Source organism: Fukomys damarensis, unplaced genomic scaffold (assembly GCF_012274545.1).
Source record: "Fukomys damarensis isolate Sample0158 unplaced genomic scaffold, DMR_v1.0_HiC HiC_scaffold_19, whole genome shotgun sequence".
Classification (NCBI taxonomy): Eukaryota; Metazoa; Chordata; class Mammalia; order Rodentia; family Bathyergidae; genus Fukomys; species Fukomys damarensis.
Genome location: NW_022900931.1, coordinates 35,093,809 through 35,101,149, shown reverse-complemented (window position 1 = coordinate 35,101,149; position 7,341 = coordinate 35,093,809). Strand labels below are relative to the sequence as shown.

The 7,341-nt window shown below is 38.3% G+C and overlaps 1 pseudogene; it reads right to left on the bottom strand.

Moving 5' to 3' along the window:
* Positions 1–5,935: 5,935 nt before the first annotated feature.
* On the bottom strand, positions 5,936–6,516 carry LOC104855803 (annotated as a pseudogene).
* Positions 6,517–7,341: the final 825 nt, after the last annotated feature.

Genomic DNA, 7,341 nt, shown 5'->3' with positions numbered 1-7,341 from the left:
GACGGAGGTTCCGGACTCCAGGCCGCGGCGGCCGAGGGCGGGGGAGGGCGATCGGGAGAGCGCGGAGCTGCGTGGCCTCCGCCTTTCCAATCTTCGGTCCTTGTCCTTACCCTTCCCACCTGTCTTACTTAGCTTCCATCCCCCCCTTCTAGTTCTTACTCTTGTCCTGTGGTGAAAGAAAACGCATTTGGAGGTTCTGATTTGTGAATAAAGGCAAGGGGTGTGCTAAATGGAATTTTTCGAGATTGGGTTTTGTGTACATTGGGAAGGGGAAACGCCAGATATCCCAAATAATTAACCTTTTCTTTGAACGGGTGGTATTCGAGTAGCTTGCTTATTCTGCCCCGATCTCTTTGTAAGGCAGCAATTGATTTGATGAAAAGGATTTCAGTTAACGTGAAGTGCAACTACGGTGTTTAACCTAAGACAAAATAAAATACGACTCAGAAGAAACAAGACTCCTGGGGGAAACAAAAAATAATGTTTGGTATCCAACAGATTACCTTATTGACGGATTTAATAAAGAGATGGAATGATGGTAGCAGCTGAACTCGCAACTGAAAAAATAATTACATAGGCTTATTTGTCAAAAGTTAAGATTTTAAATTGTGAGATAGTACATTCGCCATCACAAAAACCAAAACAAACATCAGGTTTGAAGAGTTCAAAAAGTAGTACCTATATGTCTAGTGCACAAATTTTGAAAACTGGCAGTAGTACTTCTATTTCTTGTTTAATAGCTGATTGCTGAAATTATCATTCCTATTTGAGAGCAAACTCAACCGAGTTAATGGGCAACATATGGGCAATATACAGTTGATCACTGTTATTCCATATTTGTAAATTCCCTTATTCAGTAAAATTTATTTGTAATACAAAAAACCCAGCATTCATAGACATGAGCAAAGTGATGGAACATTTAATTTGCCTGACACCTATGTTCGCCCCTTCCAAATTTGGCACTTAGGGACACTGTTAACCAGCTGTCCTTTATACCATATAGTTACTGCCATGTTTTCTGCATATTTTGTGCTTTTTTTAGTTGGTGATTTTGCTCTTCTAATTGCCTCCCCCCAGTAGTGTTGAAGTGCTGTCTAGTATTCGCAAGAAGGCTTTTTTTTTGGGGGGGGGGTACCAGGGATCGAACTCAGGCCCTTGCTTGCGAGGCCGACGGTGGAACCACTGAGCTAAATCCTCGGGGTTTTTTTTGCTTGTTTATTTGTTTTAAGAAGACTTTGATAAGCCTTAAAGAGAAAACAGGAATGCTAGATAATTCGCAATCAGACTTATCATTAATGCTTTTGGTTAAACTAGGTTTCTTTAAATACATAAAAGAAGTTTATATGTTTTCTGCTGATGAAAATGTGACCAAAGACTCATGGGACCATAACCATTATCAGTGTCTGTGATGACTTTATTAGACATAATTGCCACACATAAGAATCATATATTAAATGACACATTAAATGTTATACTAATTTTTAAAAAACACTTGTTTATCTAGCTGAGTAAATCCTTTAAAAACACCCACATTCTTTCCTCTCCTGCTTAAACTACAGCTGGGTTAATTCATTACAGTGTACTCCTACAGTGGACAAAAAACAGTCATGCCCGCATTAAAGTTACGGTAACTTGTGTTTCTTATCCACCAGGTGACATTTCCTTAATCCATTTACCCTGCTTAACCAGCTGTTTCACATCCTCTAAACCCACTGCCTTCTCACCTAGAAGTAATTAATTATCTTCTTTTGAAGAAAGAAGCAGGAAGTAGTAACAATTTCCATCTAGTACCACTGAGAACCTAACCTTACTACATCTAAAACTACAGTGTAACACTGTTAAATATAAACAGTTCCTAAGAGCAAACTTGCCACTTTTGTATTAAATTGCATTTTACTCAGAATTGTTCCCTTATGAATTTTTCCTTCTCAGCTGGATCACTTTTATCATTTACAAAATAATTATGCTATTACGATCTTAAAGTAAAAAAATTCTTGACCTCCAAATATGACCACACTACTCATTGATCTGCACTCCTTTATAGAAATAGTTCGTTTCTGTCTTAACATAACTATTACACTTATTTCCACTCTCTTGAACCTAACCCAAAATTCATCAGCAATCCATGTTCTCTAATCTCAGTTTTAGACTTCACTTGTCAGCAGCAGTTGACAGCTGAAAATTTTCTTCCCAGAGTTCTTTATCTTGCCTGCCAGGATTCAATTCCTTTGATTGTCTTCCTAAATGGCTTGGTATTCTTTCTGGTTCCTCATTTTACAACCTCTAAATCCTGGAGTGTCCTAGGATTGCAATCTCACAACTGGAATATCTCTGCTCTCTATTCCTAGGCAATGCCATTCTCTGCCTAAACGAAACCCACTTTTCCTCACAGGATTGAACCTGGTGGTGCTCTATCAATGAGTTACAATCCCCAGTCCACACGTTCCCCTCCTTTTTTGGAGACAGAGCCACACTAAGTTGTCCAGGCTGTCCTCAAACTTAGTCCTCCTGCCTTCACCCCCGCAGTAGTTGGGATTACTGGCATGTGTGAAACGAATTTGAACCTCCAGCTCACACCAGTTCCTTAAACACTAGCCTCACACTTAATTAACTCTGGAGCACTGCCAAGTCCTGCTCAGGTACTTCCGATCCCGTCAAATGGCAACTCCATTCTTCCAGTTAGTGCTAAAAAAAACCCTGGTGTCATCTTTGGTTCTTTCATACTTCACGTCAACTCCATCAGTAAATCCTGCCATTATTTCCTTTCAAATAAAACCAGAATCTAATCTACCACTTCTTACCATTTTTCACCTGTCTCACAGCAAAGTCCTTCTGATATTTCACCTCTTTTCTTTCTACACACTCTGCTCTCACACAGCAGAGTGAGCCTTTTAAGAGTCAGTAGCACTCATATCTTAGTACACACTAATTGTTACCCATCTCAAAAGCTCTGGTGTTCCATAAGGCCCTATGTAAATCTCCACATCCATATTACCAGGCTGACGATGACTTTTTACATGGTAATTCTTTTCTGTCTTCCTTCTCCAGTATACCAAGTGTGTCTCTGCCTGAGGACTTTTCCACTATCATCCCTCTGCCTGGAATGCTCTTCCCCTTGGACCTATTTGACCTATATCATCCCTTCACGTCTGTATTTATTGCCTTATCTGTAAGGTCTTTCTTGAGAATATTAAATAATAGCATCCTACTATCATGTCTCTTACCTCATTCTATTTTTCTTCACCATTTGTGACAGTTATGTATTTGTTTTCCATGAGAATGAAAATTCCATGTCACACATCAGATAAACATTTGTTGAAAGGGTATTTACCAAAAGAAAATAGCAATGGGAATTCCAATGCACAAGAAGGAAAAGCATGATTCTATTTCTGCCTGTTTTCTGAAAGAACAAATGGTTATGTTTAGTCTTATCCTTAGAAATATGATGGAAGAAAGCTAGGTTATTACTAATACAGTTAAAATATTGTATTGTCACAGTTAACATTAAAAATACATAAATTTGCATATACAGTAAACCTTAAGCTATTTGCAAGCAGGCAAAAGACAATATTTCCATTAGTAGGTTAACACATTAATAAGAAGGACTATCAGCTCATAGGCTGTAGGTGATTAAGATCTTAATGTGATCCAATAGACTCACAAAGTAAAGTACTCAAGGCTGTAGTTGAGAAAGAGACTAAAAAGCTTCACTGCAATTTTTACAGGGTCACAAAATAAAGACACAGTCTCTGAAAGTTTCACCTGCCCCTTTTCATTTCTTTTTTCTCTATCCTTGCCTTCCTCTCAAACCCAACATGGTATAGTAGTTGAAAGTAGGAGTCTTAGAATTAATTTTATAATGTTGACCTGTAGCTACAGATGTCATTGAGCAGTAGTGGGACCTTGTGCAAATTCATAGACATACTTCCTCATATCTGAACTTGGCTTGAGAGAGAGAGTGCTGTTTGTGAAAAGTAAACAAAGTTGTGTAAATAATGCCCCCTAACATATGCATGCTCAATTATTAGGGGTTATCATTCATTTAAAAAGCTTTATCAAACTATTGTGTATCATGTCTTAGGAACATAGTATTAAGCAAAATAACTTGGTTTTTGCTGTTTTGGAGTTTACTATTTAATTACAGTATAGAAGAGAAGGTTTGTGGATGTGTGTTAATTCAAGTATGAGAATACACAGGACAACAGCAACAGAAGTTACAATTTGAAAAGTAGCCAAAAACCTCCAAGGCACCAGCATGTATGGTGTCCTTTTAGGAAGGTATAATGTAAAAAGTGTAATCAAGAAATTATATAAGAATTATTGCCTCATGTATTGACAATAGACGTGCTGTGTTTACCACACCTATGAACTTTTGTATGACCCAAGGGTAAAGGATGATACAGGTATTTATTTATCATGAGATCAAAGATGCAAAACATACAGCAGTATGGAAAAGAGTCCTTTAAGAGTTATCCTCAAAATACGAGTACCACTATATTGAGAAATCTTAATGTTACAGATGATTTCTTTATACCTAATGTTTAACATGTTTCATTCTTTTTTCTACTTACTAGAATATTTGACATTGATAGCTACTCTGCATTACCCTTCTCTTTTGGGGTGTGTGGTGCCACACACTGTTTTCTTTCTGCTTCTCTAACTATTCTTCTCGTTCCTTTTCATGCATTCATCCTCTTCTGCTCCACTGCAAACAGTGAGGTTTTTAAGAACCAATCCTTTGGAGGGGATACCAGTGAAAATGCCACATAGGGAACTCCATGGGCCCACTGTTTCACAAAAACATTAAGTGCGTTGGAAACAATTGTCAGAATTAACTTTATGTGAATGCTGAAAACAAGTCATTGACAAACACTTTAAGAAAAAGGTGACTGAATCTCGGAGAGTTTTGCATCATTTAAACTTATATTGTTTCATTCCAGTTCACTGGTTTTCAAAATATTGTTCATTTTTAGTCTTATAGCCATTTAGTAGCAATGAAAAAAGAAGATGTCTGTTGTACAATATGAGTAGTAATTGTGAGCAGGAATTTATTACATTCTAATATAGATCTTTTATAAATGCCATTTATTTATTTAAAAAGCTTCCTTTCTACCTTTTTTCATTTGTATACAATTTGCAAAACTAGTTTGAAAGCAGAATATAAATTCACAGAGAGTTCAAATTTAGGATATAGTAAATGCTTTACAAATTACTTTAAAAACTTGTCTGCTTCAACTTTTCATCTTTTCAAATCAAAATATTGATGCCAGCCTTCTAGGGGCTGATCAGACTACCTTATATCTGCTGCAGGGGGCGGTCAGCAAGGAATAAAGAAAGAGACACATTTCAGAGTACAAGGGGAGGACCAGGAGGAACCTGCCTCTGGTGGACAGACTCAACAGTCTCTCCAGTGGACCCACTTTTATTAGCAAGTGAAAGATGCTGGGGAAGTGGTCATTCAGAGGAGCAATACCAGTTGGAAATGTATTTTGAGAAACACTAAATAGGTTAAACTTTTATAAGGGGCGTGTATGGGAAAGGAATAGGTTCAACTTCACAATAAGGGAGTGTGTGAAAGGGATCGGGTTCTTCCCTATACCCAAATGCCTGCCCGTGTTAAAAAGGAACTAGCATTCCTTCACATTGTCCTGGGCAGATGTTATCCTACTACAGAAGCACTATTATTATGTATTATTCCCATACACAGCCAGAAAGTATGCAGCTTTCATGTGCTTCTCTGTTGCCCAAGGTAGGTCATATTGACCTCAGGACTGTGGGACACAATCTGGCCCCAGTAATTCCTCACCTAGCTTGGTCCCCAACACCAGCTTTCCCTCCACTGCCCACAACTATAAAGCATTTCTTAATCAGTTGAAATCAAGCACCATGCCTACTTGAAGAAAGAAAGGCTGAGACCATGGATAATATGAATGTTTGCGGGTGGCATCCTCGATGATTCGGGCTTCAGTGGACCATGAGTGATCCAGCTGCATAACTCACTGAGCTATCCTGCCAGTCTATACACTTATCAAAATAGAAAAGCTCATATCCCCTTCTTCGGGAGCTCTGTAATAGTATTTAATAACACCTCATCGGGGTATCTTCCATGTATAGTATTGTGGTATTTCTTCAAGTAATTGCTAAAAGATACTGAATCTAATTGTTTTATAATCCTTACACTCCTTTTATCTAGATGTTCAATGGATTTATAAATCTCCCCCGGGAGTCATCATAGTAACTGTAACAGAACCTTTGAGTATAATGGCAGAAATCAGAAGAAACCATAGAGAAATAACTAGGACATGCTAGATATTTACTGAAAAGGTTTTTGAATTCCTGTTCTTTTGACTCAGGGTTCCAACTGGTACAGGAATGATGGTAGACTCATCCATATGGCTTTCCACGGCTTCATCTATATAAAGCAAATGCATTTCAATATTGTTGTGTATTTGTCAGGAAGTCATAAGAAAGTGTTCAAATGGGAAGGGGAACAAGGAGAGAGGGAGAAAGGAAAGAAGGGACAAAAAAAAGTGAAAACAAGGGGGAAATGGAAACAGCTTTTGTACATAGGGAAGGGGGCTTAAAGGGGAATGGGATAAAATAAATTTTATTTTAAAATTTTTATTTAAAAAATGTATTTCATCTACCTGTAGAAACATGCATTCAAGAATTTCTCTCTCTCATAGTTCTCTGTAAATCTTTTGGTAAGCACAGCTGGGTGTAGTGGTGCATGCCTGTAATCCCAGCGTTTGGGGGGCTGAGGCAGGAGGATTACCCCGAGTTCAAGGCCAACCAGGGCTACATAGTTCAAGGCCTGTCTGAACTGCATAGTGAGACCCTGTCTCAAAACAAAAAACCCTTTTGGTCAGCATAAGGTCATGCAAAGATATCCTGTTTATATTCACGCTGGGAGGTGCACATCCACAGAAAGGCACATCATGAGGGCCACAGATGAAAATGCTCTGGGATGTATCCACTTGTTCGCAAGTATGGGCAGCACAACTCACAGTAAGTATCTCCTGCGTGAGTTTATTTTCATGTGTGCTGGCTCCTTCAAGGACTGGTATAAAGGCCTTGCTATGATTTCACCTGGCTCACAACTCTACTGAGGCAGAAAGGTGACTACCCACAGGGCATTTGTCAGAAATATTTTTATTAGCAACTACCATCTGTGACGATTACTGGGGTAGGGATAAGCATATCAAAAAGCCTATAAGGAAAAGCTATAGAGTAAGATATTTGGGGAAATAAAGGCTTTATAATTTCCACATATTTCTGCTAATAGGCCACATATACATAAAAGACGTAAGAAGACTCCAAACTCACTTTGCAGCAAAAACA